Source organism: Herpailurus yagouaroundi, unplaced genomic scaffold (genome assembly GCF_014898765.1).
Source record: "Herpailurus yagouaroundi ecotype Mexico unplaced genomic scaffold, PumYag 163, whole genome shotgun sequence".
NCBI lineage: Eukaryota > Metazoa > Chordata > Mammalia > Carnivora > Felidae > Herpailurus > Herpailurus yagouaroundi.
In genome coordinates, this window is record NW_024412404.1 from 53,948,755 (window position 1) to 53,970,805 (window position 22,051).

Below are 22,051 nucleotides of genomic sequence, written 5' to 3' on the forward strand. Positions count from 1 at the left end.
AGAATCTAAAAGTGGTAGCAACTGCCTGTTGCCTCTCCTCTTTTGTTCTACCTCAGGTCCCAGGAGAAAAACTCACGAATGGATGAGTTTGCAGCTGGTGATGGATGGTGCAATTTTTTAATATATTTATTTACTTTTTTTCAGAAACAGAGAGATAGCCAGCGGGGGGGGGGGGGGGCGGGGGACAGAGAGAGAGGGAGACAGAGAATCCCAGGCAGGCTCCACACTGTCAGCACAGAGCCCAATGGGGGCTCGAACTGACGAACTGTGAGATCATGACCTGAGCTGAAATCAAGAGTCGGAGCTTAACTGACTGGGCCACCAGGCGCCCTGGATGGTGCAGTTATTGACTATGACCCTTCCTAGACCATGGCCGAGCTGCTGAGCACCTCCTATGGCCCTTTCTGGCAAAAGCCAGAAAGAGGACCCAGCCCAGAGGTAGTGCTGGGCCAGGATGCCTGGAACGACAACCACACAGCCCTGGACTTAGTCCCTGTGTCCAGCCTTTCACAACAGAAAGGATCTTTAAAACAGAGCTCTTCTCCAGGTTCTTCTCTCCCAGCATCCTTATATCAAAACCATCGGCTTATCTTTCATTGTCCCATTTCCTTCTAAGATCCAGTCAGAACAGTGGGAATCTAATTATTATTGCTTCAACTGCTTCATTTTTTAGCAAGGGCGCAAGATACAAGGGCAATTTACAAAAATCAAATGTATTCCTACATACTAGCAATAAGTCATCAGAAATTGAAATTTTAAACATACCATTTACAATAGTTATCAAAAAATATGAAAAGCTTTAGGGATACATCTGGCAAAACACGAAAAAGACTTGTAAACTGAAAACTGCTAAATATTGCCAAGAGAAATTAAAGAATTAAATAAACAGAGAGGTCAAGTGACTCAATATTAAGATGTCATTTCTCCGTATGTTGATCTTTAGGTTCAACATAATCTCAGTCAAAATCTCAGTATGTTTTTGTTGCAGAAATTGACAAGCTGATTCTAAAATTCATATGGAAATGCAAAGGTCTAGAATAATCAAAAGAAAAACAAAGTTGGAGGACTAACACTACTTTGTCCCAATACTTATAAAGCTACAGTAATTAAAACAGCATGGTATTGGCATAAAGACAGACAAATTAACCAATGGAACAGAATAGAGTCCAGAAATAAACCCACACACATACTGACAATGGATGTTTGACAAAGGCAATGCAGAGAACAAAGGATACACTTTTTCAATAAATGGTACTGGCACATTGGCCATCCATATGTCCCAGCACCACCAAAGAAATAAAAATAAAAATAAAAGAACTTAGATCCGTACACACCATATACAAAAATTAACTCAAAGTGCATCATAGACCTAAATATAAAACCTAAACCAGTAAGAATCCTAGAGAAAACATAAGAGAAAATCTTTGTGACCTTGGGTGAGGCAAAGATTTCTTAGATATGACATTAAAAGCACAACCCACTAAAACAAACAAACAAACTGGACTTCATCAAAATTTAGAACCTTCCGCTCTTCAAAATACACTGTTAAGAGGATGAAAACAGAAGCCACAGACTGGGGGAAAGTACTTGCAAGCACCTACCTGATAAAGGACTTGTATCTAGAACGTATAAAGGCCCCTCAAAACTCAACTAGAAAACAACCAATTTTTTTTAATGGGCAAAAGATCTGGAAAGACACTTTACCGAAGAAAATACTCAGATGTCAACCAGGCAGATGAAAATGTATTCAACATCAGTAGATGAAATGCAAATTAAAACCACAATGAGCCAGCACTACACGCCTATCAGAATGACTAAAATTAGTAAGACTACACGATACCCGATGTTTGTAAAAATATGAGGAAGTGAAATGCTCGTGAACTGCTGGTGGTGATATAAAATGCAGTTTCTTGAGAAGTTAAACAAACACCTACCATTTTGTACGGACTGAATGTTTGTATCCCCCTAAAATTCGTATGTTGAACCCCTAATCCCCAGTGTGATTGTATTTGGAGATGAGGCCTTTGAAAGGTAATTAGGTTTAGATTAGGTCATGAGGGTGGGCTCCTTATAATGGGATTAGTGCCCATTATAAGAAGATGAAGAGAGACAGATGTATCTATGCACATGCACCAAAGAAAGGCCATGTGAGCACACAGTGCTCATGAAGAGAAGGCAGCGGTCGACAAGTCAGGAGGAATAACCTCACCAAGAACCTAGTCTACCAGCACATTGATCTTGGACTTCCCAGCCTCCAGAACTGTGAGAGACTAAATGTACATTGCTTAAGCCACCCAATCTATGATATTTTGTTATAGCAGCCCAAGCTGACTTAACTTGGTTTGATCATTTGATCTGCCATTCTACCCCTAGATATTTGCCCAAGGAAATATATAGCCATACCAAGTCTTGTACACAAATGTTCTGAACAGTTTTGCTTGTAACAGCCAAAAATTATCAAACAACCCAACTGTCCCCCAGCAGACAAACAATAATAAATAGATTGTGATATAGCCATATATTAGACTACTACTCAATAGTAAAATGAAACAAATTGTTCATATAAACAACTACTTGGATGAATCTCAAGATCATTATACTGGGTGAAAGAAGCAGACAAAAAAAGTGCACACACTGTATTCTTCTATGTATAAAACTATAGAGGGGCGCCTGGGTGGCTCAGTCGGTTGAGCGTCCGACTTCGGCTCAGGTCATGATCTCGCAGTCCATGAGTTCGAGCCCCGCGTTGGGCTCTGGGCTGATGGCTCAGAGTCTGGAGCCTGCTTCCGATTCTGTGTCTCCTTCTCTCTCTGCCCCTCCCCCGTTCATGCTCTGTCTCTCTCTGTCTCAAAAATAAATAAATGTTAAAAAAAAAAAAACTATAGAAAATGCAGTCTAATCTATGGTGCAGAAAGCATACTGATGGTTACTTGGGGGAAGAGGGCCAAGTGAGATGGACAATTACATAGGAGTATGAGTAAATTTGGGGGGGGGGTGAAGAATATGTTCACTATCTTGGATGTAGAGATGGTCTCACAGATATATACGTGTCTAAACTTATCAAATTATACACTTTTAACATAAGCAACGCATTGTACATCAATTATAGCCTCAGTAAAATTGTTTTTTAAGTTAGTTATTGGAAAAACAAAATAAAAATAAGAACAAGTATAAAATACAAACTTAATTCTTTTTTTATTTGATTCAAGTGCACAAATTTACTGTCAAAGTGTTACAAAGTTCCAAAATGATTAATCTCATTTCTGAACATACCTCTTCACAGAGAGCTCTAGTCCATGGACCACAATTTGAGTATCGCTGCTATAGCAATTTACCTACCCAGGCTGACATTTGTTTTCTTTTTTCTCTGTATCTTTAAGATGATCTGCAAATGAAATAGGAAATTGAATTTATTGCAGGTAAAAGTAGACAGTCATAAAATAGATAAATGAGCAGGCAGGACCAAATTCATAGAGAAGTGAACAACAGGAGTGGCTTGTCCTCCCCAGGACAAAGGATGAATATCCCACCTTTTATTTTTTTCCTTTTTATTGTGTCTCTTCTGACTACCAAGAAATAGTCTTAAATGTTGAGTCAATTCGCTTTACTGTACCTAACCTGTCACTTTCTCTTCAATGTCCAGACTTACCTATCACTTACCAAAATACTAAATAACTGATATAAATGCTTAGTATGTGCACATATTTATTCAACAGACATTTACTGAACTCTTCCTTTGAGAAAAAGTTAACATGCTAGGCACCCATGAGGACTCCAAAGATAGATTCTGCCTTCGGCTCACATCTAGAAAGAGCAATTCTAAGACATTTACACCAACAACTGTCATACCAGGTAAAAACTGAGAAACGGCACCACAGACATACAGGGCACATGTTATAGGAGCCCAAAAGAAGAAGAAATGGTTCCTTACAAGAGGAGGATCAAGGAAGGCTTCCGGAAATTGGGCTCATTTGAGCTGATTTTTGCTCAGAGCCCTACGTGGGGCACTGGGGCTCCAAAGAGGGATTGGGGCCTTACAAATCCATCAGGAAGACAGGACATGATTGTCCTGCCAAATACATACTAATACAAGTACAACACATACTGCACTATCCAATATGGTAGTCACTAGCCACATGTGATGTGCACCTGAAATGTAGGTAGGCTGAATTGAGATGAGCTTTAAGTGTAAAATCCACAATAGATTTTGAAGACTCAGTATTTAAAAAAAGATTATAAAGTATTTCATTACTAAATTTTATATTGATTGCATGATGAAATAGTAATATTTTTCATTTTATTGGGTTAAATTAACTAAATTTTAGAAATTATGTTCACCTAGGGTTTTTGTCTTACTTTTTAAAATGTTGCTGGTAGAAAATTTTAAGTTATATGTGTGGCTCACATGTGTGGCTCCCAATGTATTTCTACTGCACAACACTCTGCCAAAGGCTTAGAAGCCTAGAAGTTACAGATAGGAAGCGTTACAAGAATTCAGAAAGGAATGACCAATAGCATGTGATCTTCAGAAGATCCTGAGGCCCTCTGAGTAAGAAATGTTAGGTCTCTGTCAAAGAGTTCCATACCCTCTTCTCCTCCTTTTGATGCTGGTATTCCCGCTGGCATCTAAGAAATCTCTTAGATCCAACCTAGATCCCTGAGCTTTTTATTAATATTACTGATGCCTCAATCTCAAATGTCTCGAACTAAACTCACTGTTCTGCTCCCAGACCCATTTCAATGAACACGGGCATTAAGGAGCCATGAAACTAGAACATCTCTGTGGGCAGAGTTCCTGCCCACTCACTAGAAACGCACTTTCACATCCCACTGCCTTCCCAACCAAACCTCCTTTCTCCTCTTCCCCCCACTATTGCCCAAAGTCCCACAAAACTGCCAGTGACCCAAACTGAACCCTCCTGGTTGCTCTTTGGGCTAAATCAGTTAGCCTTACAATGAGCCTCTGAAACAGGTTTTCTGAAGCTGAAATATACAAACTGGTACCTCCCTCTTTTGTTAAAAGGTCTCTTTCAGTAGGTCCCCTGGTTACTTTTCTTATTCATTTACACCTCTGGCAAAGCTCACTTCTCTGCTAATGTTAGCACATGCTTCGCACCTCAAGCAATGTGGTCCAATGGAAAGTGTCCATCAAACGGCTTCCCCCATAACCTGTAAGAAAGGGACAATTAGGAATAGCACAGAAAAAGGCTACACACAAGATTACATGTCTAATAAAAGGACCTACAGAGGGTTTGTTTACTTTTGAAAAACATATAAGCTTGTCATTTCCCCTTATTTTTCCTGGAAGTGTATCACCTCACCTGCTGTAGCGGTCATTCATTCATTCATTCATGTTTCCACTAATTCAACAAATATTTGTAGAATACCTACAATGCTGCAATGAACAGGAAAGATGAAGCCCCTTGTCTCCCTTGGTGGGAGAGAGAGAGAGAGAGAGAGAGAGGGAGAGAGAGAGAAAGAGACAAAAGAACAACAAAGAAACAGTGGCAAGTGATATTGACACCTAAGTCTCAAGGACAAGGAACAAAACGGGTGAAGACAGAGGGAAAATATTTCAAAGAGAGTGAGTAGTGAGTACAGAGGGCCTAAGATAGGAACAAGCTTACGATATTTACCCTACACTACTTTATTGCCATGTTTCAACAATTTTCTGAAAATTCAACTTAATTGTCTAAGGCCTGGATGCTACAAGCAATATACCTATCACACACAGTACCTACAACGCTAAGCAACAGTGGTACACACTGGAAACCTGGGACTTAGGAGAATCACTACTTCAGAAATGCTGGGTGGCTCAGTCTACCGACCATCCAACTCTTGGTTTTGGCTCAGGTCATGATCCCATGGTTGTAGGATCAAGCCCACATCAGGCTCTGTGCTGAGCATGGAACCTGCTTAAGACTCTCTCCCTCCCTCTCTCTCTCTCTCTCTCTCTCTCTCTCTCTGCCCCTCTCCCACACTCATGCTTACTCTCTCTCTCTCTCAAAAAAAATTAAATTAAAAGGGCACCTGGGTGGCTTCAGTCGGTTGAGCATCCAACTCTTGATTTCAGCTCAGGTCTTGATCTCACAGTTCATGAGTTCGAGCCCTGTGTTGGGCTCTGGGCTGACAGCGTGGAGCGTGCTTGGGATTCTTTCTCTTTTCTTTTCTTTTCTTTTCTCTCTCTCTCTCTCTCTCTCTCTCTCTCTCTCCCCCCTCCCCCACTTGCTCTCTCTCCAAATAAATAAATAAATCTTAAAAAAGAATCATTACTTCATCCATTCAACTCATACTTATGGAGCGCTTGCCTAATAACTGACACTATTCTTACTCAGATTACAACCACAAATAAGACAGAAGACACCAAATAAGCAGCTACAAATCCATGGAATTAATATTACAAAAGGAGTTGAAACCGAGTACCTCCAGGTACCCTCAGCACCCAGACAGCAGGACCTGACTCAGGTTTGGAGAGTGAGGGAAGACTTCCCTGAAGCGTTGTTCAGCAAAGATATAATGACAAGAAGGAGTGAAATCAGTGAGGAAAGGGTTGGGAGAGGAAACAAAAGAGCATTCCGGGCGAAAGGAACATCATAGCATAGGCCCGAGGTGAGAAAGGGCAGGGAACGGAGGCACGTCCAGCTATGGCGCACAGTACCAGAAGAGGAAGAGGGGAATGGGGCTGGGGATGGCAGCATGCACTGGGTTTTTAAGGCCTTATCAGATGTTAAAATTTATCCTGAAAACAACGGGAGCTGTGGAAGAACTTTAAGGAGGGGACCACTTAGGATTTGCAGCAATCCAGGGGGACAGTGATGATCTGAACTAAGATAATGGCAGGGAAGATGGAAAGATGGACTGAAAAGATATGGAGGAGCTAGAATTAGCGGTACCTGGGAACATGTGACATATGAGAAGTGAGTGGAGATGGGGATCAGAGAAGAGCCTCAGGTTTTTGGCATGATCAGGTGGACCGTACTGCCATTTCCTGAGACAAGAAGCACGAGAGTAAGCTTTTAGGGACAAAGGAAGTTAAGTTAGAAATACTTAGAGTCTGGAGTACCTTTGAGGCCTCCAAATGAAGCTAAAGGGGTCAGCTGGGCTCTTGGGTTTGGAGCCTGAGAGAAAGGCCTGGCGTGGCAGCACTAGAAATGGAGATCCACTTAAAAGACATCAGGGATGCCCGGGTGGCTCAGTCAGTTGGGCATCCAGCTCTTGATTGTGGCTCAGGTCATGATCTCACGGTTCATGACATCAAGCCCCATGTGGGCTCTGTGCTGACAGCTCGGAGCCCAGAGCCTGCTTCAGATTGTGTCTCCTTCTCTCTCTTCCCCTCCCCTACTCTCGTGCATGTGCACACTCTCTCCTTCTCTCTCTCAAAAGAAATAAACGTTTAAAAAGCGGGGGCTGGGGGACTCAGTTGGTTAAGCTACCGGCTCTTGGTTTGGGCTCAGGTCATGATCTCATGGTTTGTGAGTTTGAGCCCCACCCCACATCAGGCTCTGCAGCAGGCAGCATGGAGCCTGCTTGGGATTCTCTCTCTCCCTCTCCCTCTGCCCCTTCCCCAGTCACACTGTTTCTATCTACCTCTCTCAAATAAATAAACTTTAGGGGCACCTGGGTAGCTCAGTCAGTTGGACAGCCAACTTTGGCTCAGGTCATGATCTCATGATCCGTGGGTTTGAGCCCCATGTCAGGCTCTGTGCTGACAGCTCAGAGCCTGGAGCCTACTTTGGATTCTGTGTCTTCCTCTCTCTTTGCCCCTCCCCTGCTTGTGCTCTGTCTCTCTCTCTCTCATCAAAAATAAACATTAAAAGAATTTTTTTAATTAAAAAAATAAAATTAATAATAATAATAAAGAGACAGCAATTCATTAGAATGTGGGTTCAAATCAACTATAAAAAGCTATCCTTAGGAAAATCCTAGAAATTTAGAAAGTGTCAGATGACATTAAGTAATTACACTATTAATTCTGTTAAAATAAATAAAATAAATATGGCGTGGTGGCTATAACTTTGGAAAGCCCTTATGAAGTGCATACTGAAGTATTCACAAGGGAAATGACAAGATTTGCAAAATGTCAGTAACTATTGCAGCTGAGTGATGGGGTCCACAGGCATTAAACTATTATTTCTACTTCTGTTTATGTTTGAAAACATCTGTAATATTTTTTGATGAAGTCATCTACCTATAGAGGCAACAGTGAGAAGGGGATAAAATTTCTCTGGGACGAGAAGAAGTGGGAAGAAAAAGAAAAATGAGGTGAGTGGAGGCTAGCACTGTGAGAAGTCTCATTATTTAAGGAAAAATGCAGGAAGACGAGTCACTGAAGAGACTTGAAGACTCTCCTGAAGAGGAGGAAAAAACCCAATGAGGGCATGTAAGAAGGCAGAAGTGACCAGTGGTGTTGATGGTATGGAGAACTGAAGTAGAAACAAGCAACAGGGGGGCGCCTGGGTGGCGCAGTCGGTTAAGCGTCCGACTTCAGCCAGGTCACGATCTCGCGGTCCGGGAGTTCGAGCCCCGCGTCCGGCTCTGGGCTGATGGCTCGGAGCCTGGAGCCTGTTTCCGATTCTGTGTCTCCCTCTCTCTCTGCCCCTCCCCCTGTTCATGCTCTGTCTCTCTCTGTCCCAAAAATAAATAAAAAACATTGAAAAAAAATTTTAAAAGAATAAAAAAAAAGAAACAAGCAACAGGACTCATGGCAGGGTGGACCTTGGGTCGCTCAGTCGGTTGAGCGTCCCACTCTTGGTTTCAGCTTAGGTCATGATCTTGTGGTTTGTGAGTTCAAGCCCCACATTGGGCTTCATGCTTCCCGTGTAGAGCCTGCTTGGGATTCTCCCTCTCTCTCTCTCTCTCTCTCTCTGCCTCTCACTCACTCATGCTCTCTCTCTCATTGTCTCAAAATAAATAAATAAACAAAAAAAATTTTAAAGACTCATGGCAATGTAAATAAACAAACTTAAAAAAACTTAAAAAAAATATTCACGGCATGTAACAACCAGACGGTACTGTGACTCTTACTCTTAGTAGGTCGGTCCAGTACGGTGGTGGACACCAACCTTGGATTTCAGAGAACTGAAGAATGAATTCAACATAAGGAAATGGGCAACAGGGTACAACCCACTCTCAAGTGGCCATAGCCCTGAAGGGCAAGAGAAAAGGTTTGTAGCCAAAAGCCTGTGGGACTGGAAAACGATTTTGGTTAAGATGGTTAAGATTTTGGTTAAGATGAGCCTGATTAAAAGAAAGAAGGGGTGGCCTCAGTCACTCATTAATCATGAACTTGGGCAGGTCACATTTATCAAATGGGATAATAATTAGAACAACCCTTCAGGAGTCCAATAAAACAACATACGTGAAGTCCTTTGGTAAAGTGTCAAGTGTTATATACACTCCTGTTATTAACTAGGCAAAGGATTACTATTACATTAAAATTTTTTTTAATGTTTATTTATTTTTGAGAGAGAGAGAGAGAGAGAGAGAGCAGAAGAGGGAGACACAGAATCTGAAGCAGGCTCCAGCCTCTGAGCTGTCAGCACAGAGCCAGACATGGCGTTCGAACTTTCGAACCTCGAGATCATGACCTGAGTTGAAGTCAGATGCTCAACCGACTGAGCCACCCAGGCGCCCTGGGATTACTATTGATTACTATTACATTTATAAAATCCAAATAACCTTAGCCTTATGTTTATTTCCTCTCCATAACCAGAGGACATTGTATCTTCACTAGTGTAGAGGAAAAGAGAGAGATCAGAGCAAAACAGCTAGGGAGGATAATCAGAAGATATACCTGCCATTTTTCTGTTGTGCACGGATGAGGTTAGTGATTTATTCTGCAAGGCAGATGAATCAGCAACTGTTTTTTATTAATGGTAAACAGGAAAAATATTTAAAACCTAGCAATATGTAGCCAACAGATTGTGCATATTACAAAGACAAATGTAATAATAAAGGAAGTAGAGTTCTATAAAAATTAAATAATGAAAATGGTATTCAGAAAGCCATTAGCAAGGAACTCTGATGCTAGGAAAAGTAGCACTTTCAATGTAAGCAAAGACCATTGCTTTTAAAATCCTTAATGAAGAGAAGTCCAAAAAATACTACTAAAAGCTATGAGAAAGTCTTGAAAATCAGACTGTCAAAAAAAAAAAACCACACACACACACACACACAAACCCCCCCCCACACACAAATACAGGCAGCGTTGATGTCCATAATGGACCCTGAAGTCAATACCATGCGTGTTCATTAAATGGCTGCAAACCAGCACTAAGTGGATATATAAGGTCCATTTTGTGTGTTTATTCTGGTGTGTGGGGGTTTTTTTTTTTCTTGTTTAAATGAAAAGCCCATTGCCAGCACTAAAAAATTTCAAAATTTCAGATCCTAGTTTAAAATTACAGCCAGTGGAATGGAAAACAGTATGGAGGTTGCTCAAAAAATTAAAAATAGAATTACCCAATGACACAGCAATTGTACCAGGTAGTTATCCAAGGGATACAGATGTGCTGTTTCAAAGGGGCACATGCACCCCAATGTTTATAGCAGTGCTATCAACAACAGCCAAAGTATGGAAAAAGCCCAAATGTCCATCAACAGTTACTCAGCGATCAAAATGAATGAAATCTTGCCATTTGCAACTACGTGGATGGAACTGGAAGGTATTCTGCTAAGTGAAATTAGTCAGAGAAAGACAAATACCGCATGACTTCACTCATATGTGGAATTTAATATACAAAACAGATGAACAGAAGGGAAGGGAAGCAAAAATAATATAAAAACAAGGAGGGGCACAAAACATAAGAGACCCTTAATTACAGAGAACAAACAGAGTTGCTGGAGGGGTTGTGGGAGAGAGGATGGGCTAAATGGGTAAGGGACATTAAGGAAGATACTTGTTGGGATGAGCACTAGGTGTTATACATAGGGGAGGAAACACCGGAATCTACTCCTGTTTTCATTATAGCACTATATGCCAACTAACTAGGATATAAATTTAAAAATAAATAAATTCTAAATAAATAAATAAATAAATAAATAAATAAATAATCAACCAACTTGGGGGGAAAAAAAAAAACACCTAAAACTAGAGCCAGTGGAGATTTCCTGTTGAGCTCCTGACGGGCTCTTGCCCCAGGCTTTTCTCCTCCTCCATAGGCCTTTCACATCATGCTCTCTACTCTCTTTTCCCCCACCAAGTTACTGTCAAGAATGTAACTAAGTTCAGTTATTTAATTTTTTACCACAAGTTTTAGTTCCCTAAAAAGGCATTTGTATTTCCAAGTTATCTCATGGTAAAAAGGAAGTCTCCACATTCTGGTAAGCAAATGAGACCGAGATTCTCTTCTGTGGAGAAATCGGAGGCTCAGGTCCTTGAAATCACCTCCCACCCAGTGCACCACCCTGAGCAGATGCAAAAGGTCAGTCTGGGAATAGAACTTCCATCTTGCCTGCTCACTATTCCAGATTTATGGAAATTGAGTATCAGATAGTTCCCTTTTCCCAAGAGCAGCCTTCAGTGCAGATAAAGTGAGGGAGAATGCTATTTAGGGGGCAGTAAGCCCAGAAGAGAAGACTATGTAATCTTTACCAACCAGTGGCAAAAGGGCTCTGAAGCAGTTCCATAGATGTTGGGTTTTTTTAATTTTTTTAATGTTTATTTATTTATTTTGAGAGAGAGAGAGAGAGAGAGAGAGAGAGAGTGCATGTGCATGAGCAGAAGTGGGGAAGAGAGAGAGGGAGAGGGAACCCCAAGCAGGCTCCACACCCAGTGCAGAGCCTGACATGGGGCTAGATTCTACAACCGTGAGCTGAAATCAAGAGTTGGATGCTTAACTGGCTGAACCACCCTGGAGCCCCGATGTTGGTTTAATAAGGATACAAAATAGACCTAGTGATTTTTTTTCATTTCCAAAAGAATGTTTTAGAGACATTAGAACTAAAATAGAGTTTTGCTTTATTTTTAAAACATTTATTTTTTTCTACCTTCTTTAATGATAAAACACCAATTTTGTTCTTAATATGAACAAAACTATGATTTAATCAAATGGCATTTTAGAAGACTTAAGCAAAATGAATGTTTGCATTATCTTTTAAGAGTAATTTGCTATGTTCTGCTATCAGTTATTATGAAGTTTGCTCATATACTTTGCATTGGTAGCTACATTATTCATCAGATTTGTAAGTGTATGTTCAGTAGTACCTCCTGTATAACTATATTGTCAAAACAAGCTTAACTCAGGATATACTCTCTGTTTCATGGCCCTATACATGGTAATTAGTGGGGAAGGGAATGAGATCTACTGTCAGCCAGGCACTCCGCCGGGTTCTCTGACGGGATTGTGCAACAGCCCATCTCAGTGTTACTGTTAGCTCTTGATACAGATGAGGAAACTGGAGGAAAGTGAAATTCAGAAATTGGCCTAAGATCACACAGCTGATAAGCAATAGAGGGGAGACTGACCACTGCTCTGTGTGTCACTAATATCCACGATCCTTTCACATTTGTTGATGAACCAAAGAAGGAATTTAAATCATGAGGTTGATGGCCCCTGATCAGCCATCAGAAGTGGGCTTTGGGGGCTTCCAATAATATTAACAGGCAGCCCACTTACTCTGCTTATGCTAAGGGTCCTCTGTGCTGCCAGAAAACTATTAAAGTTGTCTTGAAGCTTAGAAGCCTGTTGTAAATCCTGCCATTGTATATGTCACTGCAAATGTATTTGGGCTAGCAGGGAGCATCTAATAGTACATAAATTCAAATCCCTTATGGTATTTCTTGAAAAATAATTTATTCGCTTAAATAAGATACAGACCCTTTCTGAACACTGTCATTCTGTGAAATCAACATCTAAGACCTTTTTCCTGATAGGAAGTTTGCTATTCATGCTTAACTGTGAATATCAAGCCAGTATTTCTTACTTTCAGCCAACAATGACTACAACAAAGAAAGAAATCTTTCGTTCAAATACACAGATGATTTTACCTAGCAACAGAACCAAGATGGGCCCCAATTAATGAGCTAAAAGTTCAAGCAATCATTCATCTATTCATTCATTCAAAAAATGACTAAACACCTACAATGCACTAGACCCTGTGCTAAGTTAACTGGATATGTAATAAATAGCTAATATTTACTGAGCACTATACAGTATATCAAGCATTTTCTAAAGGCTTTACATGTAATACCTCATTTAATCCTCACAACAATCTAGGAGATAGTGGCCTGTCTCTAGCGTTTGCCAGATTAAAAGCAAGAATAAAATAAAGGACCCTAGACTACCTCCCTTCTTTTCCCACCTGCAACATATCTTGTACCACAAAACGAGCCTTGGATCGATGGGTGTGGACATCTCAGACAAAACATCTAAACTGTGTCCGCCTTCCCACTCTGCAAATAGCAGATCTTCAGTTACCATAAGGTTTCTGGGTGTGCACACTGGTGACATGGAGGGAAGACCCCACAGGGCTCTGGAAGCTTGCTTGAAGTCATCTGGGTAGGGGAGTCCCAGGATCTCAGGTACCGGAAGTGTGGTCTAAAAGAGGCAGGTATGGGCATGTTCCCTTGGCCCTAGGGACTGCTTGCATGCGGAGTGGGATCTAGCCACAGTGGTGTTGGAGCAGCATCCTCTAAAACACACGGCCCAGGGCAGAAAACCCAGTTGCCCGGGATGGAAGGGTAGTAACAGGGAGGAAGGTACTATTATTTACCCTATTAGAAAATGAGAAAACTAAGATGAGAAGTTAAGTACCTCATCTTAGGTCACACAGCTAATAAATGGTGGAGCCAGGGTTTGGAAGCAGGCAGCCCCTGGAGTCAGACTGCATGGGTTCAAATCCCTAGCTCTACCCATTAGACTGTTGCCTCTCCATGGAGTCATGAAGAAAAGAGTTCTCTGTGGCAACAGAGCTTATTATGTAGTGAGAAATAAACAAGGCTACAAAACCAAATAGCTATATAGTTACAAACTTCATAATATATAAATCATATAAATTATAAGTGATCTAAACAGAGGGTAGTGATAGAAAATATAACAAGTGGGGCCAGGGGCAAGGATGCTCATTTGGATAAGGGTCATTACAGAAGGCCTTTTTTTTTTAATGTTTATTTATTTTGAGAGAGAGAGAAAGAGAGAGAGAGAGAGAGAGAGAGAGAGAGAAAGTGCAGGGGAGAGGCAGAGAGAGAGGGAGAGAGAATCCCAAGCAGGCTCTTCACTATCAGTGCAGAGCCCAGCTCAGGACTCGATCCCATGAGCCATGAGATCATGACCTGAGCTGAAATCAAGAGTCAGGTGCTTAACTGACTGAGCCACCCAGGTGCCCCATATGGAAGGTCTTTCTAAAAGCTTGTGCTAAGGTGATAGCTAAAAGGCAAGAAATAGTCAGTGGCCGGGCAAAGTCAAAGGGAACAACAGTCTACTCAGAGAGTCTAGCATACATATACGTACATATTTTATATACATATGTATACACACACACACACACACACACACACACACACACACACACACAAGCCCTGGGACACCTATCCAAGTTTATTCAAAACATCGATTTTTCAACCCATCTTCACTCATTCCCTCATTCACTAATGCAGTTATTTACTTATTCATTCAAAAATACTTCTAAAAGCCTACTTTATGTAAGCTCTGTGGTAAAAAAATAGGATGCATCCTGACATTTGGAAGTTTGTCATCAGCCTGGCAGGGAAACATAAGTGCCCAAATAACTATAAAAATGGTGACCATTTATAATATTTCCTAGGCAATTAGCACTGTACTAAATTATTTCAATGTACATGCATTATTTCACTTAATTTTACAATAACCTTATGACGTATATACTATTATTGTCTCCATCATACAGACGAGAAGCTGAGCAGCTAGATTAACTTGCCCTGAGCCTTTCAGCTACCACATTCAAGTGTATTTCTGCGATGCCACGTGGATTAGAGGGGAGGAGAGAATTGGCCATGCAGACTAGAGGGGAGGAGAGAAATGGCAGGTAAGGAGAAGGAAAGCAGTCCCGCTGGTGCCTCTCATTAATTGTTACCCTTACACACAGAGCCTACCAACAGCAGGTTCAAGGTCTCAGTAGTGCTGTGGCTCCATTTAAATGTTAGCTCCCTTCCCCAGGAGCCTGATGTGGCCTCTGGAGGCCACTGGCTGGAAGATGACTCAGTAAATCCTCTCAGGCCCTAATGTGTGTCCCCCAATCCTGTGTCTTTCAGGTGAACACCGGGAGATCCACTCTGCCCCTGCCAGTGTAACGTGTGGCTTCTGTACCGAGTCATGGCCCCTGGGGCAGTCATCGGCACTGGTAGCCCATAGGCCCTGTCCCTCTCCTGAGCTTCCTACAGATAGAACTCCAGCTGCCCACAGCCCAAGATCGCTCCAGTCACAGCAGATGCTATCAGAATTCAGGGGCTGGGGGGAAGGGAGAAGGCTGCACACAAAATTTGGGGAGTGGGGGGGGGTGCAGTGCTATATTTCAAAAAGATGGTCATGGCACTTTGGAAGTATCGGTTTAAAGTCCATGGTGTGCCCCCTTTTAGCTAACTTCAGCTACTTCTCATTTTTCTAACTGTACATCCACAGATTTTCATTAGAAAGCTAATGACCTCAAAGCACTCTCAGCAAATACTGAATGATCCTATCTTGCAATCTCTAATAGCCTGTGTGCTGACTTAGTGTCATAAATTAATAAAGTACATGTCAAAGCATATAATCAAACTCTGTGATGGGGTGCACGTTCTGGAAACTGGTTCATTTTTAATAACAAATTCAGAGGTGGGAGCATCTCTAATACTTCTCATTCCCCAGTACCCAAATCTTGGTAGAGTTCCTCAGTAAACATTCCAGGAGAGATCCTTAACGTGTTCCTGAATGCTCTGAAATTGTATGCAAGATTGTGAGGGCGTATGTACATCTCTCTGGGGAAAGGATCCTTAACTTTCATCAGATTCTCAAAGGACCTGTAACTCCCCAAAGGTTGAGAATTACTGCATTTCAGTGATACCACCACACATCATAGTTCCCCCCTTGCACAGTTTTGGTATGTGTAAATGTTTTTCTGTAGTGTTCTGGGGAACTAGAAGGATTTCAATTTCGTTTCCGTAACATATCCCATTTCTACTGGGGATACTTACAAGAATAGGGAACTGACACTAGGAACAGGAAATGCTACAGCTGGCGAGGCGGGAGTGGGAGGTTTTGTGACACCTTGGGAGAGATGAAGGAGTCTGGGGAAAAGAAACCGCTTTTGCACTGCCCTCCCGTGTCTGCAGGGAGGATGGGCAGACGACACTACCGGAGCCCGGAGCCATCCTGGCCAAAGCTAAAGCTCTCAACCCGAGGAAATAAGAGATACAGAAGCACCCCCCCCGGGGTTCAGTTCCACAACACCTCCGGGGAGTTGGGGGTTGAAAAAATTAAGGTCTCATGGAAAGAAAAGACCCATTTGTAGTTTCTAAAATAAAACAATATAAGACATGATTAACTGGATTTCATACATCTTAAATTAGTAGAAATGGAAACTGTTGTGTTATTTTCCACTTTCCTTTTCCCTGATCGGTAGAAGTGTTCTAGTATCTCCTTTCCTCAGAGTTTCAACACAATATTTAGAAATCTGCTTTGCTTCGTTGCAGGTTCTCTGTATCCTGAGTCAGTTTCTCCAGCCACCTAGAGGCTCCCTAGGATTCAGACTCAATGAGCCAAATAAATTCTGTGCCTCTTCTTCATGCCAGGCATTCTGCTGGGCATCGAAGATGTGACAGTGACCAAGACAGGCATGGCCTGGGGCTTCGCGGGATTCCCAATCCAAGGGGGACACACACTAATCATTAGAGGCAATTATCACACACTATGATGTGCACTGTGATAGGAGTGTTCTAGGGAAGTCACATTAAAAGGGGATCTAGAAAGGAATTGCTTGGGAATGGTTGGGGAAAACACAAGGTAGGTAATGGCTCAACTGGGACCTGAAGGAAGGATTAAAATTAATCAGAACAGAAAAGAATGGCTCAAAGGAAGAACTGAATGCACATATGACAAAACAACATTAGTACTACCAGAACAATCATGTGAGGGGAGTAGCTGGAGATAAGGTAGGCAGGGGGCCAGAACAAGAAGCCTCTGTTAAGTCATGTCAAAAAGACTTATTCCTGAGACCAATGGAGAAACTTTGAAGGACTGAAGGATTTGAATCAAGAGGCTGACAAGATGATTTGTATCTTAGAAAGATAACTTTGGTCAGGTCATGATTTTTGCAGTCCGTGAGTTCGAGCCCCACGTCAGGCTCTGTGCTGACAGTTTGGAGCCTGGAGCCCGCTTCAGATTCTATATCTCCATCTCTCTCTGCCCCTTTCCTGCTCTCTCTCTTTCTCTCTGTCTCTCGCAAAAATAAACATTAAAAAAAAGAAAGATAACTTTGGGCATTACATGAAAACAGATTGAATGAGCCAAGAAGAAGGAAGAGAAACCAGGTCTGAGGGGAAATGATGGCTATCTAATTTAGTGACAGCAGGGGTATAAAGAAGGGAGGTGATTTGCAATATAGTTATACCCTCAGATCTTTCTGTTAGACGGCTGGTCTAAGGCCCGAGTTTTCTTCAACTTTCTCCACCTTTCCTAGGAATTCACTGGAAAGCCCTCCATGCCTCCTCCATCATTTGCTTCTCTCTCTGTTCCATTCCCAAATCCACCCACTGAGAATACAACACAAGTTACAATATACTGGGACAGAAATGCTCAAGCTTTCCCCCAAAAACAATGTGCACAAATAAATATATGCATATCAGAATTTCATATAAGGTGACAAATTACTGCGGATAAAGGAGAGTCACCAAAAGACTTTTATCATTCCAAGCATCCAAAGTAATTCTGAATCTCTGACTCAAAGTTGGCAGCATTAATTATGATGCATAAAATCTGAAGAACACTTCACTTGTGCAAAGAGACCAGGAGGAAAAAATGCCTCCTGCTAATTTGTCCAAGACCATATAGAAGTTTGTGACTGTGTGCTATCTGCTTTAGAGTGAAATTGATTTACAAGTTTCTGGAAAAAAAAAGGTGGTAAATGGAAAGTAACTGCACTGCACAGTATCCATTATTATTCACTTAAGATGTATAAAATTTCATTGGTGTTGTGTTTAGTATGCTGACTAAAGTGCGTGTGTTTTAGTGGAAGGAAGTTCTAAGTGCTTTCATTGGTATATTCAAACTTCAGTGCCTCTCATTTTATTTTTTCTTCTGAGATTTTTAAGCACCTACAGCACAAAAGCCCTCATAATTGAAGAAGGAATGTACAGTTACAAAGATAAAAACGCCTCGCCTCTAGGAATAACTTTCCTTAATTGGCAAAGTCAGTCATGAGTTTCATAAAGATTTTCCCGGAGCAGAAAGTGTGGTTGTACATCAGATTTTCCCAATAACTGATCAGAAAGAGATATTGAAGGAACTTAGATTCTAAAGAGTTTGCATCTGAACAGAAGACAGTGGGTCCAAGATGGGAACACTTAAAATGTTATAGAAGCTCTGACTTTGTCAGTGGTGCGTGTGCGTGAACAACTCTACCTGGGTACTTAAGGAAAATGGGCTTTTCTCAAGGAGAAAAGGGAGAAAGGATAACTAGATACTTGGGGCAATCATGGAAATCTTGAAAATTCAGATTTAGACAGACAAAGCTCCACTTTGGAGGAACTATCAGGTGTGTTTTATTTTGATCCCTATCTCCTACATGCCCGAAAAGAGAAAAGAACAAATTGCAAAAGAATTAAGGCCCAAATCATTTTCTCCCTAAACTTAAAATACTTAAAAAAGAAACTAACTATGCTGTAATGGTATTGACACCATAGGTGTTTGCCTTTAACTAAATAAAAGTACATGTTGTATAAAAGTCATATGCGGAAGTATAGTTTATAATATAAACCAAAAGCCAGAATTTTAAGAGTAAATTTCTAAACATAAAATGGAGCTTTAAAATATAAAGGCCAACAATTTTATCGTCAATTTTTTCTTTTAGAGTTCTACTTGAGAAGGCAGAAAAGAACTTATTAAGTACATCTTCCTTACATGACTTCAGTTGGGTCAGCACTAGAAGGAAACAAAGCAGGAAGAAAGAGAAGAGAGAGATTTACTGAGTACCTACTATGTCCCATGAATGAAATGAATTATTTCCTTTAAACTCTCTGAAATACGTATGAGATAGGCAAGTATGTATTGATATTACAGATGAGGAAACAAGCTCAAAAAGACTATGTAATTCCAGAGCAAAGACCTGAATTTAGTTCAGTCTGCTTCCAAAGTCTGTGTTCTTTTTTATTTTTAACATTTATTTATTTTTGAGAGACAGAGACACAGAACACGAGTGGGGAAGGGGCAGAGAGATAGGGAGACACAGAACCTGATGCAGGCTCCAGACTCTGAGCTGTCAGCACAGAGCCCGGTGCAGGGTTCAAACGCAGGAACCATGAGATCAGGACTCGAGCCAAAGTGGGATGCTCAACAGACTGAGGCACCCAGGCACCCTCAAAGTCTGTGTTCTTAACCACTAGTCTATACTTTGACATTCTAACTAAAGCAACACATCTCTAGGGAAAACTGACAAGAAAGGTAAAAAGGTAGGCATCAGGTCCCTCATTAACCAGGTTGGGAGCCTTTTACTGAGCTTTGTTTACAGACTCCAAGAAGCCTTCCAGCCCTTTAGGTCCACATTCATGTAATACTATTTCTAAAGATAAGATTCTCAGAAACACAGTGCTCTAAGACTCCTCTGGAAAACTCATAAGACAGATTGGTATATTAAAAGACACCAGAGGGGTGCATGGGTGGCTCAGTTGGTTAAGCATCCAACTCTTGATTTTGGCTCAGGTCATGATCTCACGGTTCATGAGTTCGAGCCCCATGTCAGGCTCTGCGCTGCCCATGCGGAGCCTGCTTGGGATTCTCTGTCTCCCTCTCACTCTGCTCCTCCCCTGCACTGGCTCTCGCTCTCGCTCTCTCTCAAAAATAAACATTTTTTAAAAAATTTTTTAAAAGATGCCAGAAATTCCACATTAAGGAAACCTGTTGTATAAATGTCCCAGCAGGAAATAGATGTCACATGTAAAAAGAGTAACTGAATAAAGTTTAATGAAAGACTATTTACAAAATTTAGGCAGAGTTTAGGAAACCAATGAAGGACAAGGAATCATCCTGGGACTTGCAACAGTCGAAAGCCATCACAATCCCAGGGTCTAAAAGGGCAAAAATTAGAAGCAAGGACTGAGGGACTGAAATTCCAGAGAAGAGAACCGTGAAGAAGCCAACTGATGTTTTGCAGACTTTTTTTTGTTTTCCCTATGAGGCACCTGCTATATCTGGGCACAGGGCAAAAAGCTATGAATTTGCAGGGCAGAGAGCAACTGCTGAAGGTCTCAAAAACTCTTAACCAGGGGTGCCTGGGTGGCTCAGTCGGTTAAGCGTCCAACTTCAGCTCAGGTCATGATCTCAAGGTTCCTGAGTTTGAGCCCCACTCATACAGCATCCCTGCTGTCAGCACAGAGCGCACTTCAGATCTTCTGTCCCCCTACCTTCTGTCCCCCTACCTCTCTGCCCCTCCTCCACTCTCTCTCTCAAAAATAAACATTAAGAAAATTCTTAATTGAAACAATGGAAGCCAGAAGAGTATGAAATGACATTTTTCAAGTGCTGAAAGAAAGTTAAGTGCCATCTTGGAATTCTATACCCAGTACAAATACTCCTCAAAGCCAAAGTTAAAATACAGATATTTTCAGACAAACAAAATGTTGGGAGAAGCACTCTGCCGTGGGTCCTGCATATCTCAGCACATCCTTGCTTTGAATGCCAAACTGCAAAATCTAACCATCATCTGGTCCTGCACTATTTTTGTAGCTACGCACATAAGCAATTAAGTAGATCACATGACCACAACATGTCTACCATGTAACTGATCACTTCCTAGGAGATGGGGACTGGCTTGCTGCTTGCTTACCACAAAAGATGTTGAGCCTTTGGCCTGTGGTTCTTCAATTGCACCACCCACTGCATGTGTAACCACCATCTGGATCCACTGAGTTGCCTCAGATGACTTGAGGGAAGGGAAAGCAGAGCTGCCATGCTTATAATCCTGCCATTCACTCTGCTATGAGAAATAAACCATCTTTCTTGAATCCACTGAATCTTGTCACCTATTTTTGGCATGAGAATGTTGAGACAGGTTTGAAGCTCTTCCTTGACAAAATGAGAGTAGCCAGTAGGGTATCAAGATAGACAATGACTTTGGGGAAGAGAAAAAGCAAGAATCCCATGGTCTTGGTTGAGGGATATGAGGAGCCTCTTTGGAAACCAGAAGCAAATATTCTCAACCAAGTGGTGGGTAAAGAGATGAAAAACGGGTGTCTCCCTGTAAATATATATGAACTGAGTCAACAGAAGAGGCTGAGCAGTGGAAAATATGATTGAAACGAGCTGCCCAAATGATGCCATGATTGTTTCTTGCTCTCCTACAGGACGGGAAACTAGAAGAGTATCCGGGGCACCCATCACAGAGGGAAGCACACTTGTAACCTGTTCTAGCAACCACGTTAAGACATTCTTGGTGGTTAACATGTCCCTGTCCAGAGCACAGACAGCGGAACCACAGTGAGAAGGAAGAGAGGGAAATCTGGGACCACTTTGATCAGCGCACTAGGGAGCCGCTAAAGATTGGCTGATGCATTTGTGTGACATGGGAGTGAGACAACTGGGCTGTTGCATATGTGACCCTTTGTATTCCTTTGTCAACGACTACATTAACCACTAACATTAAGCCAATGCAGAGAGACTTCCCACAGAAGAAGCTAGTCAGAGTGTGAGGGCTGGAGCTTCTCCAGACTGGGGGGACATAATTATGGGCTCAGTGATAAACCACTTATCCAGAGGATGACTGATAAATTTTTAGGACCTGGCTCCCAGGGCGGAAGAGTCCACTAACTTTGTAGTTAGTACCCTGAAGCTTATACAGGAGGCTGTGATGATTTGGGACCAAAAGATGCCCAGGATAAAGACAGACA

At 41.6% G+C, this 22,051-nt stretch overlaps 1 long non-coding RNA gene across 1 annotated transcript in view; it reads left to right on the top strand.

Annotated features, from left to right (window-relative positions):
• The window catches only part of LOC121037277 (uncharacterized), a 46,718-nt gene extending 30,225 nt beyond the window's left edge, over positions 1 to 16,493 (top strand). The window contains exons 3-4 of the long non-coding RNA XR_005793684.1: positions 14,866 to 15,003; positions 15,230 to 16,493. This is a non-coding gene — a long non-coding RNA (uncharacterized LOC121037277). The remainder of the gene's footprint in view (positions 1 to 14,865; positions 15,004 to 15,229) is intronic.
• Positions 16,494 to 22,051: the final 5,558 nt, after the last annotated feature.